The sequence below is a fragment of the Conger conger genome, chromosome 15 (assembly GCF_963514075.1).
Source record: "Conger conger chromosome 15, fConCon1.1, whole genome shotgun sequence".
Lineage (NCBI taxonomy): Eukaryota > Metazoa > Chordata > Actinopteri > Anguilliformes > Congridae > Conger > Conger conger.
In genome coordinates, this window is record NC_083774.1 from 34,990,376 (window position 1) to 35,005,869 (window position 15,494).

General features: G+C 40.3%; 1 long non-coding RNA gene across 1 annotated transcript; it reads right to left on the reverse strand.

Annotated features, from left to right (window-relative positions):
* Nucleotides 1-2,011: 2,011 nt before the first annotated feature.
* LOC133112009 (uncharacterized) lies at nucleotides 2,012-14,278 on the reverse strand. Its single transcript, XR_009705029.1, has 3 exons — nucleotides 14,240-14,278; nucleotides 13,307-13,349; nucleotides 2,012-3,989 (listed from the first exon to the last, which is right to left on the reverse strand). It is a non-coding gene; the product is annotated as an uncharacterized LOC133112009 (long non-coding RNA).
* Between the last annotated feature and the right edge of the window lie 1,216 nt (nucleotides 14,279-15,494).

A 15,494-nucleotide genomic window follows, 5' to 3' on the forward strand; every position in this document is an offset into this window, starting at 1 on the left:
ATGACCATGTGATTTTTTCTGTATGTATTGGGAGCCAAACACACCCAGCAAACATTTTTACAGATACAATAAAATAGCAATGATAACTGGAGGATCTATGATGTGTTCCTATTCAGACCAATGACAGATGCTGAATTTTCACCCCTCGCTTGGCTCCGCCTACATGCCTATCACGCTACTAACCTATATACTATCTATTGAAGGTGTTGACTCGTGTTTCTCTAACAATCAGCTTGATGAGCTCTCTAGATTGTTTCGGGGAAATGAATTAACCTTTAGGAACTAGGTCTTGGCTCATACCTGCATACTGATCAGTAAGAAAACATCTAGAGTAGCTGAAGGCCATTGTCTATCACGCTGTACAGCTTATAAAAAGTTTAGAATTACCAAACTCGTGCTTCACAAAAAATGTCATAGACAATGGCCTTCAGCTACTCTAGATGTTTTCTTCCTGATCAGTATGCAGGTATGAGCCAACACCTAGTTCCTAAAGGTTAATTCATTTCCCCGAAACAATCTAGAGAGCTCATCAATAAAGATGTTCTTGTGAAATTGTATGCTCCAAGAAGAACATTTAGAATGTAAGCTCACATAAATGGTATGTCGAAGGTGATAATATAGTAATCTGATAACTAATGTGTGGGTTAATCTCCACTCTGAGAGAATTCAATGGATCCAGCAACACTCTATTTAACGGCCTGCGACATAGTACTATAACAAAAAATACATCTAATAAATACCTAATTAAGTGTTCACTGAGTATATGTTTTGTTTGTTTATTATTTGTCCACTCCTGAAGTTATATGCAATAAATTCCCAATAATTCCTAATCACAGAGTTTTGTTCTTGCCCCTTCTTTCTTCTGTTATGGGCTGACCGTTGACTGGGTCATAACATGCTCCTCACTCCATCACCCACAGGTACTTCACTGAAAGCAAAACAAAGCCAAGGACTGGATCCCGAACAGGCTGGTTGATTGCAGCCGTGTCCACTTTTGATATAGTCTGTATGGTCACATTCTAATGCATTTATAGTTTTACACTGCTTCCACTGCATCCCTGGGATACAAATTAAGTACTTCACCCTGCGGAGGCTTCATTGTTTTCTGTATTAGTCTATCATTGTACACTCAGTGAGCTCTTTATTAGGTACTTATAAGACTTATCTTTTAGACTTTTAGTTGTGTGGTTATTTTTCATTACTGTCACTTTCCTGTCACGCTATTATCAGTCTGGCCATTCTCTGCAGATATCTCTCATTAACAAGGCCTTTCTGCCCGCAGAACTGCTGCTCACTGGATGTGTAATTCTCTGCAAACTCTAGAGACTGGTGTGTGTGAAGATCCCAGGAGATCAGCAGTTTCTGAGATATTCTGACACCAACTATCATTCCACAGTCAAAGTTACTTATATCACATTGAAAGTGAAAATTATCTGAAGCTCTTGACCCATATCTACAAGATTGTATGCATTGCAATGCTGCCACAAAATTGGCTGATTAGATAATTGCATGAATAAGCAGGTGTACAGTTGTTCATAAAACAGTTCTCAGTGAGTTTAGATCTTTTAATTAGGACAAATCTAGTAATATATCAAAAACACTGCAATTTTGAAAATGGAAAGAAAAAAAATGATGTGTGGCTTTCAAGGCAAACAGATTTAAAAACCCTGATTTGCACGTTTTCAATTGCCAAGAAACCTGTAGCAATAATGGCACTAATGACTCTAGCCCACAAAATGACATCTTTAACAATAGCTTCTGCAATCGAATATTCAAAGTGAAACTTTTTGATCCTGACGAGCAAGCTTGTGCTATTGTACTTTTCATGGCCAAAAGGACCACAATGTAGTTCAGTGGTTCCTTTCTGTTATTCAATAAGATACAACAGGGGAGTGATACCTCAGGCCACTAAGCTCATTCGAGTCCAATTCAGATTATTTTGCCAAAGTACCTTCACTGGCCTTTAGTTAACAATAAATGTAATCACAATAAAATAGCAATGATAGCTATGTTGATGTACGATGCATCCCTATTCAGAATGGTGATAGATGCAGGATTTCCCCCCCATGTGTTGGCTCATATCTCTGTAATGACCAGTCTACACACCCTGATTGTTCACTTGAGGCCAAATATACAGTGCACTTGTTGGCTCATACCTGCATAATGACCTGGCAGAAAACGTGCAGTTTCTGAAAGGAAATTGTACACCTGAAATGCTACAACTGCGCCCCCACAGTGACATCTAGTTCCAGGAAACCAATACTGTAACACTGGGAAAACACTGAATGCCATAACAGGATAAAACTCAGGACAGCCCATTTGTTCAGCCCCTGCTTGGCCCTGTTCTTGGCCTCGTGCTCCAGACACTCCAGGCCAACAGCTAGCCAGCTAGATGGCTACTGAAATATCATATCCATAAAGTAAACCTCTACTTGATTACCAAGTTGCAAAATGCCATTATGTTCCCTAAAAATATGAAATAAGAAAATATGTTTTAACGTTAGTTAGTTACTGTGATTACACCTGCTGGGAGTAGGTCTAGGCTATTGGACTGTTAGCTTGTTACATTGCTAGATTATTTCCATTGTGTCACCCTGTCTTAGTACGTTTTACAGTTATAGCTATGTTTTAACTGAAGTACAGCTGGTGGTACAGCTGGAGGCATGCAGAGGGCACACAGAGGGCATGCAGAGGGCTACAGCTGTGAAGTCCCCCCTCCCCCTAGTTTTCTTCTGTTACAGGTCAAGCATCCAACTGTTATGTTACTGTGTTCTGTGTGTTAGTGTATCATTGTTTAGCATTATTTATTCTTGTAATTTATTATTTTTCATATTTCATGTCTGGTTCTGTTTATATTTGTTTGTCTTTGCACTCGTCTTCCCCTGTGATGTCTGAGTCTGAATGTTTTCTAGTCCAGTCACTCCCTTGTCTGCGTGCCCCACTATTCGGGTGTTTACGGTAGTTCCGGGGTTCAGTCTTCCTTCCAATCTTACATTACTTACTTCCTGCTTTCTCTCCATTTCATGTTTGTACATAGCAACATGGCTCAGGCAGTAAGAGCAGTCATCTGGCAGTCGGGGGGTTGCTGGTTCAATCGCCTTCGGTGTGTGAGTGTGTGTGTATGAATGGAGAAGCATCAAAAGGCGCTATATACATGCCTGCCATTTACCATTTACACCCAGGTCAAGCAGTTTGGTCATCATTCCGCTGGGGATGATTTTGTTGAACGCAGAGCTAAAATCTACAAGCAACATCCTCACATATGTCCCTGGGTGTTCTAGGTGGGTCCGTGCAGTATGGAGAGCTGTGTTGATGGCATCTTCTGTGGACCTGCTGGCTCTGTAAGCAAATGGATGCTGGTCCAGAGTGGGTGGAAGAGAGGATCTGATGTGTCTTAGGCCTCTCAAAACACTACAGAGGTGAAAGCCACAGGTCTGTACTTGTTAAGGTTGCTGATAGCTGTTTTTCTGGGGACAGGCACAATGGTGGCAGATTTAAAACAGGTGGGGACAGTGCATGTAGACAGGGAGAGTTGAAGATGTTACTAAACACCTCTGCCAGCTGATCCGCACAGTCTCTGAGCGCCCTTCCTGGAATACCGTCTGGTCTGGCAGCTTTCCTGGGGTTGGCGTTGCGGCACACTCTTCTGACCTCATCTGTGCTAACCGTAAATGCCAGGCAGTTAGTGGATGCTAGCAGTGCGGTCTCAGCCTCTGCCTCATACACCTCAAAGCAGGCAAATAAATTATTAAGTTCTTCAGCTAGCGAGTCGCTGCTGCTGCTGCTGCTGGTTGTTCTTTGCTGCCTTTATAGTTGTCAAACCCTCACTGAAGTGACCTTCAATCCTCTGCCCATTGGCTGCTTTAGCCTGCCTGATGGCTCGCTTCGGGTTTGATCTGGCAACACTATGTTGTTCATTATTGCCGGACCTGAAGGCTGCGTTTCGCTCCCTCAGCAGGAGCTTCACATCCGTCGTCATCCATGGTTTGCTATTTGGAAAGCACATGATCTGCTTATCAACAGTGACATTATCAATGCAGTCCTGTATATAGAACAATACAGTGCACCCTATTCATAGCAAACTTTTAGACTTGTAGGCTACGCTTATAGCAAACTTTTTATGTGTTTTATGGAATTTATATTCAACACCACTCAAGCATTAATTATCCAGGATTACCGGAATGAAACATCACCCATTTTAAAGTTGAATCCTGTTGTGTTTTTAAATGATATGAATAATTATCATTTTCAATTGGCTTATTCAAATAATTTTGCCAAAATAAATTATAAATGAATGGAATAATAAACGCACGAAGCACACTTTACAACCATGCACTTCTCATAAATGAGGCCCATTCTGTTTACATCTTAATGAAATGTTGATGTTTGTCTTAACCTCCTAAGACCCGCACTCTTTTTTGGTATGCATTTTTAATTTCTCTTTGCTATTTGGGCTTAATGGGACCTGATAAGTATAAAAACTAAGCATCATCTTTTGACATGATGTAGTTTTTGAGAAAAATGATGTCCACATATGTGGACTCTCGGTCTTAAGAATGAAGTATTATGGTTGTACAGCCCAAAATGTGGAGTCCACGCAAGTGTACGCCAGGTCTTAGGAGGTTAATGCTGTTCATCAACAGATCCTAAAACTGCAAATCTAGATTCTGTAATCCTGATCTTGTGGTATCTTGATCAGTATGAAAATTATTTGAAAAACCGGGCAACAAATTCAGTCTTTCACTGAAAAACTAATTAATTAACCCCCCAAAATGAACTCTAAGAGCCTTTCACCTTGTGTAGTTTTCTTATGGTGAAAGAGCTCATTGTTTGACCCAGATTGTGAATCCAATGAGGACAATAGATCTTTTCCACCTAACCACAGAATAGTTTTTGAATGTCATACACATCCTCATACTCAACATTTTGTTACCTTCTACCAATTGTATGTGATGACCATGTGATTTTTCTGTATGTATTGGGAGCCAAACACACCCAGCAAACATTTTTACAGATACAATAAAATAGCAATGATAGCTGGAGGATCTATGATGTGTTCCTATTCAGACCAATGACAGATGCTGAATTTTCACCCCTCGCTTGGCTCCACCTACATGCCTATCACGCTACTAACCTATATACTATCTATTGAAGGTGTTGACTCGTGTTTTTCTAACAATCAGCCAGCATACACCAGGTCACCGGAGTGTAATTAACCTTTAGGAACTAGGTGTTGGCTCATACCTGCATACTGATCAGTAAGAAAACATCTAGAGTAGCTGAAGGCCATTGTCTATCACGCTGCACAGTTTATAAAAAGTTTAGAATTACCAAACTCGTGCTTCACAAAAAATGTCATAGACAATGGCCTTCAGCTACTCTAGATGTTTTCTTCCTGATCAGTATGCAGGTATGAGCCAACACCTAGTTCCTAAAGGTTAATTCATTTCCCCGAAACAATCTAGAGAGCTCATCAATAAAGATGTTCTTGTGAAATTGTATGCTCCAAGAAGAACCTTTAGAATGTAAGCTCACATAAATGGTATGCCGAAGGTGATAATATAGTAATCTGATAACTAATGTGTGGGTTAATCTCCACTCTGAGAGAATTCAATGGATCCAGCAACACTCTATTTAACGGCCGGCGACATAGTACTATAACAAAAAATACATCTAATAAATACCTAATTAAGTGTTCACTGAGTATATGTTTTGTTTGTTTATTATTTGTCCACTCCTGAAGTTATATGCAATAAATTCCCAATAATTCCTTTTTTTTTTTTTTTTTGTTCTTGCCCTTTCTTTCTTCTGTTATGGGCTGACCGTTGACTGGGTCATAACATGCTCCTCACTCCATCACCCACAGGCTGGTTGATTGCAGCCGTGTCCACTTTTGATATAGTCTGTATGGTCACATTCTAATGCATTTATAGTTTTACACTGCTTCCACTGCATCCCTGGGATACAAATTAAGTACTTCACCCTGCGGAGGCTTCATTGTTTTCTGTATTAGTCTATCATTGTACACTCAGTGAGCTCTTTATTAGGTACTTATAAGACTTATCTTTTAGACTTTTAGTTGTGTGGTTATTTTTCATTACTGTCACTTTCCTGTCACGCTATTATCAGTCTGGCCATTCTCTGCAGATATCTCTCATTAACAAGGCCTTTCTGCCCGCAGAACTGCTGCTCACTGGATGTTTTTTGTTTTTTGTTTTTTGTCAAGCATCCAACTGTTATGTTACTGTGTTCTGTGTGTTAGTGTATCATTGTTTAGTATTATTTATTCTTGTAATTTATTATTTTTCATATTTCATGTCTGGTTCTGTTTATATTTGTTTGTCTTTGCACTCGTCTTCCCCTGTGATGTCTGAGTCTGAATGTTTTCTAGTCCAGTCACTCCCTTGTCTGCGTGCCCCACTATTCGGGTGTTTACGGTAGTTCCGGGGTTCAGTCTTCCTTCCAATCTTACATTACTTACTTCCTGCTTTCTCTCCATTTCATGTTTGTACATAGCAACATGGCTCAGGCAGTAAGAGCAGTCATCTGGCAGTCGGGGGGTTGCTGGTTCAATCGCCTTCGGTGTGTGAGTGTGTGTGTATGAATGGAGAAGCATCAAAAGGCGCTATATACATGCCTGCCATTTACCATTTACACCCAGGTCAAGCAGTTTGGTCATCATTCTGCTGGGGATGATTTTGTTGAACGCAGAGCTAAAATCTACAAGCAACATCCTCACATATGTCCCTGGGTGTTCTAGGTGGGTCCGTGCAGTATGGAGAGCTGTGTTGATGGCATCTTCTGTGGACCTGCTGGCTCTGTAAGCAAATGGATGCTGGTCCAGAGTGGGTGGAAGAGAGGATCTGATGTGTCTTAGGCCTCTCAAAACACTACAGAGGTGAAAGCCACAGGTCTGTACTTGTTAAGTCCTGTATATAGAACAATACAGTGCACCCTATTCATAGCAAACTTTTAGACTTGTAGGCTACGCTTATAGCAAACTTTTTATGTGTTTTATGGAATTTATATTCAACACCACTCAAGCATTAATTATCCAGGATTACCGGAATGAAACATCACCCATTTTAAAGTTGAATCCTGTTGTGTTTTTAAATGATATGAATAATTATCATTTTCAATTGGCTTATTCAAATAATTTTGCCAAAATAAATTATAAATGAATGGAATAATAAACGCACAAAGCACACTTTACAACCATGCACTTCTCATAAATGAGGCCCATTCTGTTTACATCTTAATGAAATGTTGATGTTTGTCTTAACCTCCTAAGACCCGCACTCTTTTTTGGTATGCATTTTTAATTTCTCTTTGCTATTTGGGCTTAATGGGACCCGATAAGTATAAAAACTAAGCATCATCTTTTGACATGATGTAGTTTTTGAGAAAAATGATGTCCACATATGTGGACTCTCGGTCTTAAGAATGAAGTATTATGGTTGTATAGCCCAAAATGTGGAGTCCACGCAAGTGTACGCCAGGTCTTAGGAGGTTAATGCTGTTCATCAACAGATCCTAAAACTGCAAATCTAGATTCTGTAATCCTGATCTTGTGGTATCTTGATCAGTATGAAAATTATTTGAAAAACCGGGCAACAAATTCAGTCTTTCACTGAAAAACTAATTAATTAACCCCCCAAAATGAACTCTAAGAGCCTTTCACCTTGTGTAGTTTTCTTATGGTGAAAGAGCTCATTGTTTGACCCAGATTGTGAATCCAATGAGGACAATAGATCTTTTCCACCTAATCACAGAATAGTTTTTGAATGTCATACACATCCTCATACTCAACATTTTGTTACCTTCTACCAATTGTATGTGATGACCATGTGATTTTTTCTGTATGTATTGGGAGCCAAACACACCCAGCAAACATTTTTACAGATACAATAAAATAGCAATGATAGCTGGAGGATCTATGATGTGTTCCTATTCAGACCAATGACAGATGCTGAATTTTCACCCCTCGCTTGGCTCCGCCTACATGCCTATCACGCTACTAACCTATATACTATCTATTGAAGGTGTTGACTCGTGTTTTTCTAACAATCAGCCAGCATACACCAGGTCACCGGAGTGTAATTAACCTTTAGGAACTAGGTGTTGGCTCATACCTGCATACTGATCAGTAAGAAAACATCTAGAGTAGCTGAAGGCCATTGTCTATCACGCTGCACAGTTTATAAAAAGTTTAGAATTACCAAACTCGTGCTTCACAAAAAATGTCATAGACAATGGCCTTCAGCTACTCTAGATGTTTTCTTCCTGATCAGTATGCAGGTATGAGCCAACACCTAGTTCCTAAAGGTTAATTCATTTCCCCGAAACAATCTAGAGAGCTCATCAATAAAGATGTTCTTGTGAAATTGTATGCTCCAAGAAGAACCTTTAGAATGTAAGCTCACATAAATGGTATGCCGAAGGTGATAATATAGTAATCTGATAACTAATGTGTGGGTTAATCTCCACTCTGAGAGAATTCAATGGATCCAGCAACACTCTATTTAACGGCCGGCGACATAGTACTATAACAAAAAATACATCTAATAAATACCTAATTAAGTGTTCACTGAGTATATGTTTAGTTTGTTTATTATTTGTCCACTCCTGAAGTTATATGCAATAAATTCCCAATAATTCCTTTTTTTTTTTTTTTTGTTCTTGCCCCTTCTTTCTTCTGTTATGGGCTGACCGTTGACTGGGTCATAACATGCTCCTCACTCCATCACCCACAGGCTGGTTGATTGCAGCCGTGTCCACTTTTGATATAGTCTGTATGGTCACATTCTAATGCATTTATAGTTTTACACTGCTTCCACTGCATCCCTGGGATACAAATTAAGTACTTCACCCTGCGGAGGCTTCATTGTTTTCTGTATTAGTCTATCATTGTACACTCAGTGAGCTCTTTATTAGGTACTTATAAGACTTATCTTTTAGACTTTTAGTTGTGTGGTTATTTTTCATTACTGTCACTTTCCTGTCACGCTATTATCAGTCTGGCCATTCTCTGCAGATATCTCTCATTAACAAGGCCTTTCTGCCCGCAGAACTGCTGCTCACTGGATGTGTAATTCTCTGCAAACTCTAGAGACTGGTGTGTGTGAAGATCCCAGGAGATCAGCAGTTTCTGAGATATTCTGACACCAACTATCATTCCACAGTCATCACATTGAAAGTGAAAATTATCTGAAGCTCTTGACCCATATCTACAAGATTGTATGCATTGCAATGCTGCCACAAAATTGACTGATTAGATAATTGCATGAATAAGCAGGTGTACAGTTGTTCATAAAACAGTTCTCAGTGAGTTTAGATCTTTTAATTAGGACAAATCTAGTAATATATCAAAAACACTGCAATTTTGAAAATGGAAAGAAAAAAAATGATGTGTGGCTTTCAAGGCAAACAGATTTAAAAACCCTGATTTGCACGTTTTCAATTGCCAAGAAACCTGTAGCAATAATGGCACTAATGACTCTAGCCCACAAAATGACATCTTTAACAATAGCTTCTGCAATCGAATATTCAAAGTGAAACTTTTTGATCCTGACGAGCAAGCTTGTGCTATTGTACTTTTCATGGCCAAAAGGACCACAATGTAGTTCAGTGGTTCCTTTCTGTTATTCAATAAGATACAACAGGGGAGTGATACCTCAGGCCACTAAGCTCATTCGAGTCCAATTCAGATTATTTTGCCAAAGTACCTTCACTGGCCTCTAGTTAACAATGATTAAATGTAATCACAATAAAATAGCAATGATAGCTATGTTGATGTACGATGCATCCCTATTCAGAATGGTGATAGATGCAGGATTTCCCCCCCATGTGTTGGCTCATATCTCTGTAATGACCAGTCTACACACCCTGATTGTTCACTTGAGGCCAAATATACAGTGCACTTGTTGGCTCATACCTGCATAATGACCTGGCAGAAAACGTGCAGTTTCTGAAAGGAAATTGTACACCTGAAATGCTACAACTGCGCCCCCACAGTGACATCTAGTTCCAGGAAACCAATACTGTAACACTGGGAAAACACTGAATGCCATAACAGGATAAAACTCAGGACAGCCCATTTGTTCAGCCCCTGCTTGGCCCTGTTCTTGGCCTCTTGCTCCAGACACTCCAGGCCAACAGCTAGCCAGCTAGATGGCTACTGAAATATCATATCCATAAAGTAAACCTCTACTTGATTGCCAAGTTGCAAAATGCCATTATGTTCCCTAAAAATATGAAATAAGAAAATACGTTTTAACTTTAGTTAGTTACTGTGATTACACCTGCTGGGAGTAGGTCTAGGCTATTGGACTGTTAGCTTGTTACATTGCTAGATTATTTCCATTGTGTCACCCTGTCTTAGTACGTTTTACAGTTATAGCTATGTTTTAACTGAAGTACAGCTGGTGGTACAGCTGGAGGCATGCAGAGGGCACACAGAGGGCATGCAGAGGGCTACAGCAGTGAAGTCCCCCCTCCCCCTAGTTTTCTTCTGTTACAGGTCAAGCATCCAACTGTTATGTTCCTGTGTTCTGTGTGTTAGTGTATCATTGTTTAGTATTATTTATTCTTGTAATTTATTATTTTTCATATTTCATGTCTGGTTCTGTTTATATTTGTTTGTCTTTGCACTCGTCTTCCCCTGTGATGTCTGAGTCTGAATGTTTTCTAGTCCAGTCACTCCCTTGTCTGCGTGCCCCACTATTCGGGTGTTTACGGTAGTTCCGGGGTTCAGTCTTCCTTCCAATCTTACATTACTTACTTCCTGCTTTCTCTCCATTTCATGTTTGTACATAGCACTAATATACTAATCCCAACTAACATAGAATGTGTACAGTACTAATTATACTAACACACTAATATGTTTGTCAAACTAACATTCACTAGTTTTGGGTATTTGTAATTTAAAGCACTTAACTAACTTACTAATGCATCTCCAGTTTCAATTCTGTTCTGTAACTCCACCTCCCTATTCTATCACTGATTACTTGCTTAGTTTTCAGCGAAGTATTCGCACCTGTCTCTCTGTATCTCTGCATCTCCTGATTCTCTGCAAATTGTCTACTCCCTAGTCCGGAGCCGTTTGTATTACATGTGTGTCTTTGTGATTCCAGTCCACGTTTTTGTTTCCCCCTCGTGATTGTCCCTTTCATGTGTCTCACCTGATGTTTATTTGTTAGACCGCCCTCACTCTCATGCCCCGCCTAGTTTGTCTCATTCCCCTGTGTATTTATACCTGTCCTTTTCAGTTGCACGCGGCTAGTTCGTCTTGTCCTGCTTCTGTTCCCGAGCCCTTGATTCCTTCCCCAAGTTCTAGCCTCCTTGTTTCCTTGCCCCTGCCCTTGTTCTCCAGTCCTTGCCCTTGCCCTTGTTTATCTGGTTTTCCTGTTTTGACCCCTGCCTTCTTCCCTGGACTATTCTTTTGTTTTGTGGATTTCTGTACCTCTGCCTGTTTGGACTGACCCCCTGGATTTTGACCTTGGCTTGTTTTGTGACTAAGCTCTGTCTGCCCCATCACCTGTGAGTAAACTTGCCATTTTCCACACTCCTGTGTCTGCTTCTGGTTCCTCTGTCCGCCCTGCCGTAACACCAACCTTCATATGAAAACTGATATTGACTGGGCACCATCATATCTTTTAACGGATGCCATGTCATCAAGGCCTAGTTTAACCCCTGAGTTTTACTGCAAAAAGAAATGGGTTGCTATGGGTTGCCATTGTCCTTCAACATGTCATCGTCAAGGAAATTGTCACATGATTAACAATGATCCATAGAGATTCTCTGTGTGTTGTGTAGTTTTATAATGATATCCTGAAGCTAAGGATAACAAACAAGAAATAGCCTCTGTCATTTGGGAAAACTATGAAACTATTTGTGAGTGATTACACAATATTACCACTACATGAATCAAAAAATATATTTCAGGCTTTGCATGTAGCTAAAAATTTTTTTAAATCAATTTATCCCAAAGCAAGCTAATTTAACATAGAAAAGGGGCTAGTTGCTGCAACCTTTTTTAAAGATAAAAATATATGAAATGGACACTAAATAAGTTAGCTATCAATGTAAGTAGATTAAATTATACTCAGTGACCGCTTTATTAGGTAGATCTGTACACCAGCTTATTTAATTTAAAATATTTACTCAGCCAACAAAATGCATAAAAGCATAGTCAAAATGCTCAGCTATTTTTCGAACCAAATGTCAGAATGGGTATTGAGTATCTCAGACATTGCTGATCTCAGATCTTCATGCAAACAGTCTCTAGGGCTTGCAGAGAATGGTGCAAAGAACATGCAGTAAGCAGCAGTTCTGCGAGAAGAAATGCATTGTTAATGAGAGAGGTCAGAGGAGAAGGGCCAAGCTGACAAGAAAGTCAAATAACCAGGCGTTACAACAGCGATATGCAGAAGAGCACACAGCATGTCAAACATCTAAGTGGATAGGAGCAGCAGATCAATCTAGATTAAAATCTGTAATGCAACTAACAGGGATCCAAGTGTGTTTAGAAGGTTTATTACAACCTTTATTACAACACGGTAACAGTTTGTAGTCAAGGACAGGTACAGGTTGGCAGAAGAAGGTAAGCAAGACCAATACAGAAATCCAGAGGCAAGGTCAGGTAAAAACATGGAAAATCAAGGAAGGCAAACAAATCCAAAGCTGGAATCCAAGGAACAAAGTAACAAACGGGCAAAGATCAGAAAACTAGCACTGGTCAGTAGCACACGCTCAGTACGACTTACAAGGCTCAGTAATGCTTATAGAAACAATGCCTCACCAGGAGGAAACAGAGTCTGGGTAATAAGATAACACACTGCAGGTGTGTTCAATAATCAGGTGAGGCCCATAGTTGCCTGAGCTACCGAGTCATATCAAGGCTGTATGTACTGCTTTGGAGACCATGTTACATTACAACTGCTTGTTCTCAAAACACATAGTAAAAAGCTAATTTTCATGAGGTTATCAAGCACAGGTTCTAGGTTATTAACCGTTTCTCTTATGTTGGTCCATGGATATGCCATTAATTCTGCAGACCTGCAGAGGCGCGGCTGCTGGCATTGGCCCATGGCTACCCCAGTTATTTGGAGTGTGTGCTGCAGGAATGGGGGAAGGGTAAAATACTGGTGGCCTTCCTACTGAGCAGGGTGGTGGGGCTGGCATGGTTAGAGATCTGAGATGCATTGGAAAGGGGAAGTTTACGTCACAGAATATTTGGGTTTTTAACACAGGTGTCAATATAGAAGGATAGGGGGTGCTTTTGGATTAGGCAGATTTTTTTCTTTACCTGTGCTAGAGTCATCCAGTTCTCACCTGTGTCCACTGGGTCTCTGTTGGGAGGAGAAATGGGGTCATTTGTTACCATTGAGCTCAGACTCATTGGTATATTTCCTACTCAGTTACAGTAGAAAGTTTACCAGGGACAAAGCATATGCTGAATCTAGGCTACAGGAACTACTAGATCCTAGACTAAAGGGCACGCCCACCAAACACATCATAAACTTTCTAGGCCCAAACCCCAGGGAGGAGTTTCCATAGGAAATCAATGAAATGGTCAGTAATAGGCCTTTCAAGTTTGACAAAACTTGATTTTTTAAATCATTGTAATTTTTAAAATAGGAAAAAAAACAGATTTAAAAAAACAGATACTCTTTCACTTATACTTATACTTAAAACTATAACAGCCAGCCAGTTGTCTAATGTGATCTACTTCCTGTTCTGTTACTCTGCCTGGTTCCTCTGCACTTGGGTCCATACCTCAGCCCGCACCCTTACAAGTGCAAATACAATTACTTGTCGATGATAGCTAGGAGGATTTATGATGTGTTCCAATTGGTATGCCTGTCAAGCGACTGCCCTATATACTATGAAGGTGTTGACTTGTGTCTGTATAATTATTACTCAACGCATTATAATAGTTCCCCAAATAGACTGTAATTAACTTAATTGATGTAATTAAGTTAATTACAGGCTGTGACTCATACCTGCATAATGATCACGAAGAATGCATTTGGTTTTGCTGAAGACCATTGTCTTTCATGTTTTCGCACAAATCTCAACACGCTAACCACAAGCGAGGGTTTAAGTAGCCTGGTCAGAAAGATAACAAATGTCACGAGTAAACATTCCCAGGAAGGAATATACACTGCACCCAGACTTCCCGGGGACCCCCACTGCCAGTGTGTGTAAAGACGGGGAAGGGTGGAACTAAGGACAATACCTTATGAGCGGGCACGCTAACATGCTCGCCACAAGATCCTGGCAGAAAAGGGAACAGGGAGAAAACAATACAGAGGGAAACTCCTCCCGGAACAGGAAGGGGAACAGAAACCTACCCGGAGACAAACTCCAAAATAAAAGTACAACCTAGTACAAAAACACTAGGCACTCAAAAGCAAAGAACCTTGAGACACAGCTTAGGAAAATCACAAACCAAAATACAATACCAGGGACACCGTCCCTCACCCAAAAGCTCACACGAGCTAGAAATAAAAGGAACCTTTAAGAAGGCGTCAGAAGCGCACACAGCACTAACGACCTGAACAACTTCCTTACCTTTTCTTTCGAGAGTGAAAGAAACCCGAACCAGCACGATACCTGACTCACACACACCGAGTCTACCGCGTGCTTACCAGCTTGGTGCATGAGCGAATGGTTGACACCAAAGCGCCGACAGACTGCCGGCGAGTGCTTTAAATACCTTCAGAAGGTGAAAATAATGAACCCCTGCCTGTGGCCCTGGTGGCCACAACCGGTCACTACCTCCCAACCCTGACAGTGTGAACCCCTTTGATATGTGGTTTCTAATATATTCAAACAGAAATACTAACAACAATTGAACCCTCTATGTGACCAACTGTGTCTGTGTGTACCTGTGTGTGTGCATCAGTGTGTGTGTGTGGTTGTGTATTCAGAAATTAAGTTAAACCAAAAACAACTTCATAAAACAGTCAATGCGATATATGATAAATCTAAACGTAAAAGCTCAAAGCTATCACAGTTTTACAGCTGGGTAATTACACAGTACTAACTGGGTAAGTACATAGATACTTGGTAGAAATGTACAGTCAAATTGACCTTTTTCTGTTTGAAAATGAGTGTGTGAGTGAATGGTGTGTTTGCCCTGCGATGGACTGGCGCCTTTCGTCCAATGTTTGCTGGGATAGGCTTCAGCCCCCCAGCGACCCTGTTTGGGAAAGTGGGTTAAGATAATGAATGGATGGATGTCCACACCTCAAGTCAATTGAAGTATGTACCTCGGAAATGATCTGGAAGACCAAAGATGCGTTTTCAGTGGAACATAACCTTAACGGGCTATAAAATACAGTATTACCCAATTAATCAAAGAGAATAATTTTCACTGTCCATATTAAAATCTACAGACACAACCTTTTCTGTGTTGACAACTGGGAAATCTGCTCAGATAAGAAAACAGTATGTGGCCCAGGTGTACGCAGCAACAGTATTGAATTTTT